Below are 17,482 nucleotides of genomic sequence, written 5' to 3' on the forward strand. Positions count from 1 at the left end.
AGCGATGCGTTGTTGTCTGTCAAAAAGCACGTGGCTGTCAAAAAACACGTGGCTTTGTTTACCTCACGCTAGTTAGGTTAAGTTGGCACTACTGAGGTTTAGGCCCGTCAAGATGGTAGCAGTTAGGTTAGCGATGCGTTGTTGTCGATGACAGCTCTCAACAAGCACGTGGCTTTGTTTACAAATTCAAATCTCCCGCCAAAATTCAAATTTCCCGCCAAAATTCAAATTTCCCGCCAGAATTCGAATTTCCCGCGCCGCGGTAGGAGGAGGAGGCCGCCGAACTGTCCTATTATACTACTAAAGATAGCTAGGTTACCTGTTAACAAACCAAGTATCTTTTGTAACCTTCATTGTTTTTAGCATTTTACGATTAGATGATTACAAGGTGTAGACAAGGAGGTAGTTAATATTGTAACTTCAAACTCACGACCATGTCTGACATTAATAGGCTGAAACTTGGTTTCTTCTACACGCTGCAACTCTAGGCTAGCTGACTTGTCCTTTCGATATCCTATTATCACATTTGCTTTTACGCTAGACAATAAAGGTCTTTGAGTTAAAGATAGCTAGGTTCCTTGTTAACAAACCAAGTATCTTTTGTAACCTTCATTGTTTCTAGCATTTTACGATTAGAGGGTTAGAAGGTGTAGACAAGGAGGTAGTTAATCTTGTAACTTCAAACTCTCGACTATGTCTGACCTTAATAGACTGAAACTTGGTTTCTTCTACACGCTGCAACTCTAGGCTAGCTGACTTGTCCTTTCGATATCCTATTATCACATTTGCTTTTACGCTAGGCAGTAAAGGTCTTTGAGTTAAAGATAGCTAGGTTACCTGTTAACAAACCAAGTATCTTTTGTAACCTTCATTGTTTTTAGCATTTTACGATTAGAGGATTAGAAGGTGTAGACAAGGAGGTAGTTAATCTTGTAACTTCAAACTCACGACTATGTCTGACCTTAATAGGCTGAAACTTGGTTTCTTCCGAGCATCGCGAATTTAGTCTAATCTCTATTGATGAATAGTTGCTCTCTTTAATCCTACATGCTAGTTAATCGTTAGTAATTAAATTTTTGTTTTTTCTTTGCGACTCGAGGAAAGGATATTGAGTTACTATATTTTAAACAACAAGAGTGCTTCGACTTTGTTAGGTATAGAACATTTTTTCTGTTTGTTTTTAAAAACTCATGACAATGTCTGACCTTAATAGGCTGAAACTTGGTTTCTTCCGCACATTGCAACTCTAGGCTAGCTGACTAGTCCTTTCGATATCCTATTATCACATTTGCCTTTACGCTAGGCAGTAAAGGTCTTTAAGTTAAAGATAGCTAGGTTACCTGTTAGCAAACTAACTTACCTTTTCATATCCCATCATCACAAGTACTTCTACGCTACATCTATATATTTTCGTTCTTTTTTAGGCGCATCGACATCTCTGGAAGGAAGGGATTATACTGTTGCAAATGTCTGATAAGAAGACCTAAGAAGGGTTCTAAAATTAGGGTATAAGTTGTAGGAAATAGTATAAAATAAATAATGTAGAATTAACATATTCTTTTATTTTAGAGTAGGTATTACATTCTCCTCCTCCTACTCCTTCCTCTCGAAGAAGAAATAACAGTAGGTGTTGATTAAATTTGAAAGTATGTTATCATCTAGTTCGGTAAGTATGTTGAGAACAGAATTCTTTTTCCCCCAAAAGTGTTTGATTCTAGTCTTGCAATGCAGTGTTCTACAACATCGCACTATAAACGGTAGTATGTTTTCAAGCCTAAACCTGAACACTCGCTTTTGCGATGCATGTTCGATAAAAGATATACCTTCGCAGAGTAAGGAAGAGTTGTAAGCTGTTCAGAATTCTACTCTAATTTTTTTCTTAGAACAAAGGTATACCCCAGACATGTTGTAAACACATCCACCGATGTTCTGATCATATGTAGTATCGAGTGCAGTGATCGATTCTAGTTTTGATCACTTATCTAGTGTTTTGAATACATCAATTAACCTTCTGTTCACATGTTAAGGTTAACAACATCGAGTGCAGTGTTCGATTCTAGTTTAGGTATTACATTCTCCTCCTCCTACTCCTTCCTCTCGAAGAAGAAATAAGAGTAGGTGTTGATTAAATTTGAAAGCATGTTATCATCTAGTTCGGTAAGTATGTTGAGAACAGAATTTTTTTCCCCAAAAGTGTTTGATTCTAGTCTTGCAATGCAGTGTTCTATAACATCGCACTATAAACGGTAGTATGTATTCAAGTCTAAACCTGAACACTCTCGCTTTTGCGATGGATGTTCGATAAAATATGTACCTTCGCAGAGTAAGGAAGAGTTGCAAGCTGTTCAGAATTCTACTCTAATTTTTTTTTCTTAGAACAAAGGTATACCCCAGACATGTTGTAAACACATCCACCGATGTTCAGATCATATGTAGTATCGAGTGCAGTGTTCGATTCTAGTTTTGATCACTTATCTAGTGTTTTGAATACATCAATTAATCTTCTGATCACATGTTAAGGTTAACAACATCGAGTGCAGTGTTCGATTCTACTTGTTTAGTGATCTGAGCACATCAATCAATGTTCTGATCACATGTTAAGGTTAACGACATCGAGTGCAGTGTTTGATTCTAGTCTTGTTATGTTTCAATCTAATTTTCTTAGAACAAAGGTATCCCCTAACATGTTGTATTGAGTACAATGTTCGGTTCTACTTGTTTAGTGATCTGAACACATCAATCAATGTTCTGATCACATGTTAAGGTTAACGACATCGAGTGCAGTGTTCAATTCTAGTCTTGTTATGTTTCAATCTGATCTTCTCAGAACAAAGGTATCCCCTAACATGTTGTATTAAGTACAGTGTTCGGTTCTAGTCTTGTTATGTTTCAATCTAATTTTCTTAGAAGAAAGGTATCCCCTAACATGTTGTATTGAGTACAGTGTTCGGTTCTACTTGTTTAGTGATCTGAACACATCAATCAATGTTCTGATCACATGTTAAGGTTAACGACATCGAGTGCAGTGTTTGATTCTAGTCTTGTTATGTTTCAATCTAATTTTCTTAGAACAAAGGTATCCCCTAACATGTTGTATTGAGTACAGTGTTCGGTTCTACTTGTTTAGTGATCTGAACACGTCAATCAATGTTCTCATCACATGTTAAGGTTGACGACATCGAGTGCAGTGTTCAATTCTAGTCTTGTTATGTTTCAATCTGATCTTCTTAGAACAAAGGTATCACCTAACATGTTGTATTAAGTACAGCGTTCGATTCTAGTCTTGATCACTTATGTAGTGTTCTGAACACACCAGACAATGTTTAATCACATGTTCAAGTTAACGACATCGAGTGCAGTTTTCGATTCAAGTCTTGTTATGTTTCTTTCGTAATCCGCGAGTCTAAACATGCATATCGCTGCACACTCTTGCCTTCGCAATGCGTGTTCGATAAAGCTATGCCTTGACAGAGGAGGAGGAGAAGGAGGAGGAGGAGGACGAGGACGAGGAGGAGGAGGAGGCGGAGGTGGTAGGGGAGGGGGAGGAGGAGGAAGAGCAGGAGGTAGAGGAGGTGTCGTATAGTCTCCTTCAAGATAGTAGATGAGAGGTTAGGTTAGCGAATGCACTAATGTTTAATGATGATAGCTAAGGGAATTTCAAATTATCCGTCACCACAATTCAAAGAGGTAGCAGCACGGTGTTCTGTTGATTAAAGATGGGATATAGATATAATTTCAAATTGCCGCCACCACATGTTAAATGTACGTAGCTAGAGATAGCAGCACGATGCTCTGTTGAATAAAGATGGTGGATGATAGCTAACGGAAGTTCTTTTTCATATTATCCGCCACCACATGTTAAATGTATGTAGCTACAGATAGCAGTACGATGCTTTGTTGCTTAAAGATGACGGATGACAAGTAACAGAACTTTTCAAATTGCCCGCTACTACAGAGAGCAGCACGGCGCTCTGTAGATTAAAGATGGCGGATGACAGCTGACGAAATTACCCGCATGATAGCAGCACAGTGCTCTATTGATTAAAGATGGCGGATGATAGCTGTCAAAAAAGCACGTGGAATTTTTCAATTTGCCGCCACCACTTGTCAAAGGTATCTAGCTAAAGATGGCAGCACGGTGCTCTCTTAATTAAAGATGGCGGATGACAGCCAACAGAACTTTTCAAATTGCTCGCTACTACAGAGAGCAGCACGGCGCTCTGTGGATTAAAGATGGCGGATGACAGCTGACAAAATTACCCGCGTGATAGCAGCACAGTGCTCTATTGATTAAAGATGGCGGATGACAGCTGTCAAAAAAGCACGTGGCTTTGTTTCCAAACAAGAGCACGTGGAATTTGCCGCCACCACATTTCAAAGGTATCTAGCTAAAGAGTACAGCACTGAGGTTTGTGATGCAAGATGGCGGATGACAGCTGTCAAAAAGCACGTGAGTTTGTAAGGCACGTGGAATTTGCCACCGGCACAAAGAGGGCAGCACGGTGCTCTCTGGCGGTTGACAGCTGTCAGAAAAGCACATGGGTTTGTTTCCAAACAAGAGCATGTAGAATTTATCACCACCACATTTCAAAGGTAAGTAGCTAAGGAGGGCTGCACGGTGCTCTCTGGATTAAAGATGGAGGATGATAGCTGACAAAAAAGCGCATAGGTTTGTTTCCAAACAAGAGCATAAAGAATTTTTCAAATTGCCGCCACTACATTTCAAAGGTATCTAGCTAAAGAGTGCACCACTGAGGTTTGCGATGAAAGATGGCGGATGACAGCTGTGACGTACCACATTTCAAAGGTAAGTAGCTAAAGAGGGCAGCACGGTGCTTTCTGGATTAAAGATGGCGGATGACAGCTGTCAAAAAAGCACGTGGCTTTGTTTCCAAACAAGAGCATAAAGAATTTCTCAAATTGCCCCCACTACATTTCAAAGGTATCTAGCTAAAGAGTGCAGCACTGAGGTTTGCGATGCAAGATGGCGGATGACAGCTGTGACGTACTACATTTCAAAGGTAAGTAGCTAAAGAGGGCAGCACGGTGCTCTCTGGATTAAAGATGGCGGATGACAGCTGTCAAAAAAGCACGTGGCTTTGTTTCCAAACAAGAGCATAAAGAATTTCTCAAATTGCCGCCACTACATTTCAAAGGTATCTAGCTAAATAGTGCAGCACTGAGGTTTGCGATGCAAGATGGCGGATGACAGCTGTGACGTACTACATTTTAAAGGTAAGTAGCTAAAGAGGGCACCACTGTGCTCTATGGATTAAGGATGGTGGATGACGGCTGTCAAAAAAGGACGTAGATTTGTTTATCTCACGCTAGTGAGGTTATGTTGGTAGCACTAAGGTTTCGGCCCGCCAAGATGGCAGCACTGCCGATGACAGGTGACGAATTTGCAGCTACTGCGATAAAGAGGGCAGCACGGTGCTCTGTAGTTGAAAGATGGCGGATGACAGCTGTCAAAAAAGCACGTGGATTTGTTTATCTCGCGCTAGTGAGGTTAAGTTGGTACCACTAAGGTTTAGGTCCGTCAAGATGGCAGCACAGAGGTTAGCGATGCGTTGTTGTCTGTCAAAATGCACGTGGCTGTCAGAAAACACGTGGCTTTGTTTACCTCGCGCTAGTTAGGTTAAGTTGGCACTACTGAGGTTTAGGCCCGTCAAGATGGCAGCAGTGAGGTTAGCGATGCGTTGTTGTCGATGACAGCTGTCAAAAAGCACGTGGCTTTGTTTACAAATTCAAATCTCGCGCCAAAATGCAAATTTCCCGCCAAAATTCAAATTTCCCGCGGGAGGCGGAGGTGCCCCAGGGAGCCCGGAGGAGGAGGCGGCGGCCGAACCATCCAATGATACTACTCACTGGGACGTCCGGTGCCCGGTCTTCTTGCGAGCGTACCTTCTCCTGACCAATGCTGACAGAACATATGCAGACTGGAGACATTCCTGCCTAGTCGTTTTGCAATAGCGCGGAATGAAAATCCACCTTCACGTAACCCTACTTTGAGGCATCCTTCAACTGCAGTAAGCTGTTAATACTGGCCTCTTTGTCGTCGTAAAGGCATTCTTGACCCACTCACAGTCACTCTGCCCAATCTCACAGGAAACTTACGCTCTTGCACAGTACAGCCTGTATATAAAGCAAACCTGATGTGCAAAATCATATGGCCGCTACTAGGGCCACGCTAATGCGATTTGCGGGGAATTTGAATCATATTCATTTCTCAGATGTATAAACACGTCTACCAACTTTCATTAATCTAGCATAACTCCTTCTTGGTGTTTGGTTGTTTTGTATATAAATTAGTGGTGGGCAAATTTGCTTGAATCTGTATTAGAAAGTCAGGTGGTTCCGGTGGTGATTTTTGTTTTAAGAGGAATTTAAACTAGGTAATCATCCTCTCTGAACAAATTAAGTGAAAATAATGTGGTGATGGGAAGGCTGAATATATGCCTATCAAGCACAGTACCCCTAGGTACTGGTGCCAACGGCTGCTGTTGTGTGAAAAGCCTCTCCAGTAAATCTCGTCAATTAGCAAGATTAACAGCCAACAAGTGCCATTTGTGACATTCTCAGTGTAACTAATTTGTCATTGACCTAAAGCATCTTTCAGTATGTCCGCTAAAGAAACTATTCGTCGTGTAGCGTCTATTGAAGATGTTATGAATGACTTCCAAGGCCGCTTGGAACACGTCGCAAGCTGCACATGCCGCGCGGAAGAGCTGCAGAGGCTAAAGGCTGAGTTCTCCCAGTTCCAAGAAAGGCTGTCTAGTGAGCTGAATTACATAACAAAGAAGTGGAATATACTGAACAGCGCCTCGAACAACAGGCTGAACTGCTTGATGAAGCTGAACAGTACAGCCGGCGGAACTGCTTAGTGCTGCATGGTATTCCAGAAGAGCGGGCAGAGAACGTTTCCGATAAAGTTATCGGCACGATGAAGGGCAAGTTAAATGTGGATATAACTATGTCTGATATACATCGTTGCCATCGATGAGGGGTGCTAAATCGAACTACAGCTCAGTTTGTTGCTACGGGTAAACGCCCTATAATCATAAAGTTCGTGCGTTATCATGAGCGGGACAGAGTTTGGAGGGCTAAGCGGCTGTTAAAAGGAATTGGCCTTCCACTGACAGAATCCCTGACAGGTATCAGAAAAACTATTCTAAACAGGGCACGTGATCACTTTGGGCTCCAACGGGTGTGGACACAGCACGGGCGCATTGTTGTTTTGAAAGACAATGGACAGAAAATGTTTGTTAGCAGCATGGCACAATTAATAAGCCTTATGTGAGCGACGAGTTTGACTGTGATATAGTAGCGTATAATATTTGTGTATGTGAAAATGATAGTGTGTGCGAGAGTGATTGTGTAATTAATTCTTGAGGTGCTTATGAAACAACTAGGGTGAGTGGTTTGAATTTTTCTGTTGACAATGGCTAACGTAAATGAGTCAATTATTTATACCGAACAACATGTCCGTGATGTCATTGACCCTATCCCTCTTCATTGTCGACCGCCTTCACCCTTATCTTCCCCTTCACCAGCTGTGGCAGGTGACATCTTAAGGAAAGGTTAGTTCCCCACCAACAATATTTTCAGTGTTGTCACATCAATGCACAATCACTTCTTTGTCACTTTGATGAAATACAAGCTCTATTTAGGAATAGTAACTTGCATTGTATTTGTGTAACAGAGACATGGTTACAGCAGTAACTCAAATCTGATCTCGTTAAACTGAATAACATGATGTTACATCGCCTAGACCGTTTAAATCGTGTAGGGGCGGTTGCGCTATACATTGCCGTAGCGACTTAAAAAGTAAAATAATTATGACCTCAGATCCTAAGATTCCATTTCGAACTGAATTCATGTTTGTTGAACTCTTGGTTAATAATAAAAAACTATTGATCGTAGTGGTATACAAGGCACCGTCATACGACACATATCTGACCTAGAAGTAGCATTATCGAAGTTAAGTCCGCTGTACGAAAACATAATAATTCTTGGTGACTTCAATACCAATCTCCTAGTTACAAGTAACGAATCAACATACTTACAAAACTTATTTCATGGCATGGATTACAATATACTGACACTAGACGCGACTGACCACGTCCACGAAATAAACATCATGTCTCACACACTGATTGACCTTCTTATAACAAACAATCCGCAGAAAGTGGTAAGACATGGACAGCTTGCTGTGCCAGGTATTTCGACCCACGATCTCATATACTTAAGTTACTCTCTCAAGGTACTAAAGTTCAACACCAGGTACATAATTCGAAGGGACTTCAAGCATTTTAATACTGAGATAATACGAAATGAAGCATATCAATTGCCGTGGAATGACATGCTACTGATTAATGACATTGATGATAAGTTTGACAGACTGAACTCTTTAATATTAGGACTGTATGACAAACACGCTACGAAGAAGCAAATTCGAGTTTCTCACCCTTCGTCTCCTTGGCTAACAAATTAAATTAAGTTGGTCATGGCAAATCGTGATGCTCGGTATATGGGATTTTGGCGAACTGAAAGCACGAGTGATTTCAAAAATTACCGCATTCTTCGAAATCAAGTTAAGCAATTAATTCGTAACAGCAAGTATAAATATATTCAAGAGATAACAAACAGACGAAGTTCAGCACTAATATGGAAACATTTGCATCAGATGGCTATAGGTCGCAGCCTGACCAAGCAGGCACGCAGTATACCATTTGATGATCTAAATTCTCATTTAATGAAAGCAGCATACACTAATAATGACATTACTAACAATCATGACTATGATAATAACTATCCTACTAATGATAATAATAATAATAATAATAATAATAACGATAATCATCTACCAGTTGATAACATAACTGCTGATTATGATGATGATATTAACGCCATAAATGCTCATTCCCGAGTAAATTAAGTAAAATTCACAGTCACAAAAGTTGTTGCGAACGATGTGAAGCGTGTAATTTACTCCCTCAAGTCGGATGCTCCGGGTAATTACGACATACCATTATCTTTCATAAAAAATATTATTGTTGCAATATTACCTATTCTGACGCATTGCCTCGTACAGGGAGTATTCCCAGCTGTGTGGAAGTGCGGTATCGTCATTCCCATTCCTAAGAAGAATTCTCCTAGTTTACCATCAGATTATCGCCCTATATCCATTCTCCCACCCCTTTCCAAAGTACTAGAACGCTTGGTACACGAACAAGTCCTCACTTACTTGACTAACTTCTCACTGCTTGACCCTTAACAATCTGGTTTCAAGAAAGGACAGAGCACAACGAATGCCCTACGGAAAGTGACTGATGATATCTGACACGCAATGGACACTCGACAAGTGACTGTACTGGTTCTACTTGTTTTTTCTAGTGCTTGTGATACTGTTGTTCCTCAACTGATACTTTCAAAATTGGATTCATTTAATTTCATCAAGACGGCAATAAACTTTTTAAGTTCGTACCTCAAAAATCGCCGTCAGTGTGTCAAAGTAAATAATAGCAGATCTGAGTGGCTTAACAAATCCATCGGTGTCCCCCAAGGGTTTGTACTTCACCATTGCTGTTTGAAATTTACTTACACGATGTTGCCAAATCGATTACACATTGTAAGTATCATCTTTATGCTGATGATCTGCAGATCTACTACCACTCAAAAACTGATATCATTCAGAGTGCTGCACAACAAGTTAAGGAAGATTTAAGTCTCAAAAGTAATTTTGCATTGAGTAACAATCTCACAATTAATGCTCTTAAAAGGCAAGCAATAATCATTGGCACTTTGAAAAACTTACACGTCTTAAAACAATACGAAATTCCTCCTGTAGCACTAAACAATACCATTATTCCACATTGTGAAACAGTTATGAATAATGGTGTGCCTACAGGCGAAACATTGAACTGGTCGCAACATGTGACGAAAGTGTGCCAAAAGATACATCAAAGCCTGCATCCTCTGAAGCGGTTTAAAAATATATTTCCTTGGCCCTGAAAATAAAGCTCATTCAATGAATTTTGTTTCCAATTCTCGACTAATGCGATACAGTTTTTATTGATATCAATAACGAGCAAGGCAGGAGACTGCAACCTTCCCAAAATGCATGCATCAGGTATGCATTTGACATACCACCATATGCCCACGTATCCCCATACTATAGACAATTATCTTGGTTACGACTGAATGACAGATGTAGACTCCATGCAACTACTTTGGTGTATCAAGTGCTTTCTGAAAACACTCCTCCTTACCTATCCACCAGATTTCGCTACCTTAGTTCCCTACATCTGTTCAATAGCCGGTCAGGATGTACGCTAGAAATTCCTGTGCATCGAACCGCAACCTACAACAGATCGTCCACGATCACCGCCACGAGCTGGTGGAATGAACTCCCCAAAGACATCAGGGAAGCTAAATCTAAGACAAAATTTAAAATCATTTCCCAGCGTCATCTCATAAGCACTTCCAGTCTTTCTTGAGTGTGAATGGGAGGCATGATTGAGAGTGACTATGGTTGTTTATTGTAATGTGTTCCTGTTTATACCTTAGTTATACTTTACTCACTTTAGTTAGTTTAGTTAGTGATACTTTAGTTGCTTTCGTTATACATTATGTTGTAAAGATTTCATATGTTTACATTTTATATAAAAATTATATTGTATATACGTGAAGTGGTTAAGTGTAAGAAAGGGCCGGGAGCCCTAACTTCGCCACAATAAAGGCGCTTTAATAATAATAATAATAATAATAATAATAATAATAATAATAATAATAATAATAATAATAATAATAATAATAATAATGTACATGTTGTTCTATCACTTCCAGAGAAAGATTCAACGGTGAGCTGATATTGAAGTGTATTCTTTTCCCTGTAAAGTATAAGATTTTAGGCCTACTTGTCAACGGACTAACATTTTCCTGTATCCTGAATTTCCACAAATATTACTCGTGATGCGGTTCCAAAATCTTGAATAAAAAATACTGGTATTTTTAAACTAGGAATGCCTATTCTAAAATAGTCAGACACAGTATCAGATACTCAGTGTATCAGATACACCTCATTATAGATTATCTCCCATCCTAAACAGCCAGTGGCACAGTAAACCTCTGTTCCCATCGTAAAAATGTCCATGTGATTTAATTTTTGAATTAAATGCCTTTAAATAACTATTAAACTAGTTATCTTATCCTGAATATCATAAAATACAAAGTCATGCTTTAGAGAAGAAAAACTTCGCCAACACTTTTCCAGGTGGTAATGTCTCAAGATTGGGCGAGACATTACCACGCCTTAGAGCTATGGTGTTGTGCTGAATAAGATCAGCAGTTAATCGCGTATCGCTGGAAATCCGAGCATTCCGTTGGCCAAACTCTTTGATAAAATTAAGCTCTCGTTACCCCAGGTAGCATTCCTATCAATGGCTACTGGCACGAAGAAGAATTTGTCCAACAAATCGCTGTATTTTTTCTTTTAGCATATTTCCTATTCGCGGCTGCACCTCCAGCACTCAGTGATGAAAGGGGAAGATTGAACTGGGCGAATGTGTCGGTACAGGTAAAATCCCACAAGAGAGATTTACCCCACTTCCATGGCACAAGTGTTATTCCGCCTGGTCTTTTACCGTCTGAACGGCAGCAGCTAGTGGGATCTCGTATAGGAGGAAATCAGAACCCGCAATATGACATCGTTTATAGTGGAGTGGCGTATGTGTCTGCCTTTACTTTTCAAACAGGAAAGGCCATGGAGGCCACGTCGATCACCATAGGCACAAAAGCTGAGCACCAGTGAGGTTCGCAGACGGCTGCTCCCAAACGTAAAGCCACAGCGATACAGAAACTCTCATTGGAAAGGTGAAGACCAAGAGAATTCGACGGTAATGCTTGGAGCAATGTAGCAGATTCAGCAGAAGAAGCAGCGAGGAGACGGTCTTTGTCTTGAAGACTACTAGTTAGCTGCTGCAGAAGCGAGTAGGGATGGCTGATAAGAGCAGCATTCCAAGCAGCTTGAATGCTTCTTTTGCCAATATCAGGGGGAATTACGCCGAACAAGCTTGACCACCGAGATGTGCTCTCTTGTAGGGCAGCACCAGGGTCAAGGCATCCACCGGGTGGAAGATGAACCTCGACAAGTAAGTGAGTAAGGAAGTAAGGAAGTAATTCGTCTTTATTCGTGGCGAAGTTAGGGCTTAGGCCCTCTCTTACACTTAACCACAACAGTAGTATAATGGGAGAGTTCGGCGGCCACCGCCACCTCCGGCTCCCAGTGGCCACCTCCACCTCCACCTCAGCCAGAGGCCTCCCAGTGGCCACCTCCACCTCAGCCAGAGGCCTCTTCCAGTGCTGCCAACTTAACCTAACTAGCGCGAAATTTGAATTTGTAAACAAAGCCACGCGCTTTTTGACAGCTGACATCGACAACAACGCATCGCTAACCTCAGTACTGCCATCTTGACGGGCCTAAACCTCAGTAGTGCCAACTTAACCTAACTAGCTCGAGATAAACAAAGCCACGTGTTTTTTGACAACCACGTGCTTTTTGACAGATTTGTAAACAAAGCCACGTGCTTTTTCACAGACAACAACGCATCGCAAACCTCAGTACTGCCATCATGACGGGCCTAAACCTCAGTAGTGCCAACTTAACCTAACTAGCATGAGGTGAACAAAGCCACGTGTTTTTTGACAGCCACGTGCTTTTTGACAGATTTGTAAACAAAGCCACGTGCTTTTTGACAGACAACAACGCATCGCTAACCTCAGTACTGCCATCTTGACGGGAATAAACCTCGGTGGTACCAACTTAACCTAACTAGCGAGAGGTAAACAAAGCCACGTGCTTTTTGACAGCCACATGCTTTTTGACAGCTGCCATCCGCCATCTTTGAGCACCGTGCTGCCCTCTTTCGTCACCTGTCATCGGCAGTGCTGCCATCTTGACGGGTCTAAACCTTAGTGCTACCAACTTAACCTAACTAGCGCGAGGTAAACAAAGCCACGTGTTTTTTGACAGCCGTCATCCGCCATCTTTAATCTATAGAGCACAGTGCTGCCCTCTTTAGCTACTTACCTTTGAAATGTGGTGGCGGATAATTTGAAAAATGCTTTTTGACAGCAGCCATATTGCATCGCAAACCTCAGTGCTGCCCTCTTTAGCTAGATACCTGTGGTAGCAGACAATTCCACGTGACAGCAGCCATCTTTAATCAAGAGAGCACCGTGCTGCCCTCTATGTGGTGGCGGCAAATTGAAAAATTCCACGTGCTCTTGTTTGGAAACAAACTCACGTGCTTTTTTCTGACAGCTACCATCCACCATCTTTAATCAACAGAGCACAGTGCTGTACTCTTTAGCTAGATACCTTTGAAATGTGGTGGCGGCAATTTGAAAAATTCTATGTGCTCTTGTTGGGAAACAAAGCTACGTGCTTTTTTTGACAGCTGTCATCCGCCATCTTTAATCAATAGAGCACTGTGCTGCTATCATGCGGGCAATTTCGTTAGCTGTCATCCGCCATCTTTAATCCAGAGAGAACAGTGCTGCACTCTATGTGGTGGCGGTAAATTCCATGTGCTTTACAAACCTATGTGCTTTTCTGACAGCTGTCATCCGCCATCTTTAATCCAGAGAGAACAGTGCTGCACTCTATGTGGTGGCGGTAAATTCCATGTGCTTTACAAACCTATGTGCTTTTCTGACAGCTGTCATCCGCCATCTTTAATCCAGAGAGAACAGTGCTGCCCTCTATATGGTGACGGCAAATTCCACGTGCTCTTGTTTGAAAACATACTCACGTGCTTTTTGACAGCTGTCATCCGCCATCTTTAATCCAGAGAGAACAGTGCTGCCCTCTATGTGGTGGCGGCAAATTGAAAAATTCCACATGCTCTTGTTTGAAAACATACTCACGTGCTTTTTTGACAGCTGTCATCCGCCATCTTTAATCCAGAGGGAACAGTGCTGCCCTCTATGTGGTGGCGGCAAATTGAAAAATTCCACGTGCTCTTGTTTGAAAACATACTCACGTGCTTTTTTGACAGCTGTCATCCGCCATCTTTAATCCAGAGAGAACAGTGCTGCCCTCTATGTGGTGACGGCAAATTCCACGTAGAAACAAAGCCATGTGCTTTTTTGTCAGCTGTCATCCGCCATCTTTAATCACCGTGCTGCTGGGTGACGGCAAATTCCACGTGCTCTTGTTTTTAGAAACAAAGCCATGTGCAGCTGTCATCCGTCATCTTGCATCACAAACCTCGGTGCTACACTCTATGTGGTGGCGGCAAATTCTACGTGCTCTTGTTTGGAAACAAAGCTTTTAATCCAGAGAGAACAGTGCTGCCCCGGTGGCGAGAACAGTGCTGCAATCTTTAGTTTGAAATGTAGTGACAGCAAATTCTACGTGCTCTTGTTTGGAAACAAAGCCATGTGCTTTTTTTGACAGCTGTCATCCGCCATCTTTAATCAACAGAGCACCATGCTGCTATCATGCGGGTAATTTCGTCATCTTTAATCCGCAGAACACCGTGCTGCCCTCTTTATGGCTACTACCTTAAGCACGTAGTAGCGGGCAATTTGAAAAGTTCTGTTAGCTATCATCCGCTATCTTTGAGCACCGTCCTACCCTCTTTAGCTAGATACCTTTGAAATGTGGTGGTGAAAAATTTTACGCGCTCTTGTTTGGAAACAAACTCACGTGCTTTTTTGACAGCCATCATCCGCCATCTTTAAGCAACAGAGTACAGTGCTGCCCTCTTTGTTGTGGCGGTAAATTCCACGTGCTCTTGTTTGGAAGCAAAGCCATGTGCTTTTTGACAGGTGTCATCTGCCATCTTTAACCAACAGAGCACTATGCTGCTATCATGCAGGCAATTTCGTTAGCTGTCATCTGCCATCTTTTAATGAACAGAGCACCGTGCTGCCCTATGCGGGGCAATTTCGTCGGCTGTTATCCGCTCGCATACCCGCAGTGACACATGTTTAGACTTGAACACACACATACTACTGTTCAAAACTTATTACAACTTGAACTGCATACTAGTGTTCGATGTTGCAGAACACAGCATTGCGAGACTAGAATCAAGCACTGTTTAGAAAAACAAAAAATTCTCTTCTCAACATACTTACTGAGCTGCTCTTCCTGCTCAGTGAAGGTACATCTCTATCGAACGTGCATTGCAAAAGCAAGATTGTAAAACATAACAAGACTAGAATCGAACACTGCACTTGATGTTAACTTCAACATGTGATTAGAACATTAAATCAGGTTCAAACATAGCAGGACTAGAATCGAACTCTTCCTACTCTTTCAAGGTACACCTCTATCGAACATGCATTGCAAAAAACAAGATTGTAAAACATAACAAGACTAGAATCAAACACTGCACTCGATGTTGTTAACTTCAACATGTGATTAGAATATGAAATGAGATTAAAACATAGCAAGACTAGAATCGAACATTGCACTCGATGTTGTTAACCTTAACATGTAGTCAGAACATTAATTGATGTGCTCAAAACACTAGATAAGTGATCAAGACTAGAATCGAACACTGCACTCGATGTCGTTAACCTTAACATGTGATCAGAACATTAATTGATGTGTATAACTTCCTTTACCTTTACTTACTCTGTCAAGGTACATCTTTATCGAACATGCATCGCAAAGCGAGAGTGCGCAAGTTTAGACTTGAATACATACCACTGTTCAAAAAACATATATACACATACTATAGTGCGATGTTGTAGTACACTATATTACAAGACTAGAATCAAGCACAGTTTAGGAAACAAATCTCTTCTCAACATACTTACTGTGCTAGACGATAACATACTTACGAATTTAATCAACATCTTCTTTCTTGCTCTTATTCTTCTTCGAGAGGAAGGAGTAGGAGAAGAAGGTAATACCTAATCTAAAATAAAAGAATATGCCAATTCTACAGTATTTATTCACATCTTGTATGTACTAGTTTTATCATGAACGATTTTACGTGTAGTGATGTTTGCATACTTTTGCTTTCTCGATGTAATTCTTGTATGTACATGCTTTTACGCATCAGTAAAACTAATAACACAAGATTTGTTCTCTATGCCGTGATATATAATGAAAATAGAACGTTGATTTAGTTCTTCTATTTCTAAATCAGTTAGCACGCTAAATCTATTAGGTAAAAAAACTTGAAAGTCTTCGCAGACACATAAAATCCTTTCTCCAAATTTCGTTTTTAATCTTCGTAGTAAAATTACTTTAAATTGCTCATTTAGCGGTAGACTTGTTAACGGCTTGGTAGTTGGAGTTGAAATATGACCTAGCTGGTTAATCTTCTCCATGGTTTTTCTAAAAAGAATAAATATATAAATGTAGCGTTAGCACTTGCATCACACATAGTAATAATAGGATATAAAAGGGTAAGTGTGCTAGCCTAGAGTTACGATGTTCGGAAGAAAGCAAGTTTCAACCTATAGAGGTCAGACATGGCTGTGAGTTTGAAATTATAAGATTAACCTCTTCTACAGCATGAAATATTGAAGAGAATAACTATTCATCTATAGACTAAAGTTGCTATGTTCGGAAGAAAGCAAGTTTCAACCTATAGAGGTCAGACATGGCTGTGAGTTTGAAATTATAAGATTAACCTCTTCTACAGCGTGAAAGATTGAAGAGAATAACTATTTATCTATAGACTAAAGTTGCTATGTTCGGAAGAAACCAAGTTTGAACCTGTACAGGTCAGACATTGCTGTGAGTTTGAAATTATAAGATTAACCTCGTCTACAGCATGAAAGATTGAAAGAGAACAACTATTTATCAATAGACTAAAGTTGCTATGTTCGGAAGAAACCAAGTTTGAACCTGTACAGGTTAGACATTGCTGTGAGTTTGAAACTATAAGATTAACCTCTTCTACAGCATGAAAGATTGAAGAGAACAACTATTTATCATTAGACTAATGTTACGACGTTCAGGAGAAACCAAGTTTCAACCTATAGAGATTAGACATTGCTGTAAGATTGAAATTATAAGATTAACCTCTTCTATGGCATGCAGATTAAAGAAAATAACTATTTATCAATAGACTAAAGTTACGGTGTTCGGAAGAAACCAAGTTCCAACCTATAGAGGTTAGACATTGCTGTAAGTTTGAAATTATAAGATTAACCTCTTCTATGGCGTGAGGATTGAAGAGAATAACTATTTACCAATAGACTAAAGTTACGATGTTCAGAAGAAACCAAGTTTGAACCTGTACAGGTCAGACATTGCTGTGAGTTTGAAATTATAAGATTAACCTCATCTACAGCATGAAAGATTGAAAGAGAACAACTATTTATCAATAGACTAAAGTTGCTATGTTCGGAAGAAACCAAGTTTGAACCTGTACAGGTTAGACATTGCTGTGAGTTTGAAACTATAAGATTAACCTCTTCTACAGCATGAAAGATTGAAGAGAACAACTATTTA

Source organism: Anabrus simplex, chromosome 10 (genome assembly GCF_040414725.1).
Source record: "Anabrus simplex isolate iqAnaSimp1 chromosome 10, ASM4041472v1, whole genome shotgun sequence".
Lineage (NCBI taxonomy): Eukaryota > Metazoa > Arthropoda > Insecta > Orthoptera > Tettigoniidae > Anabrus > Anabrus simplex.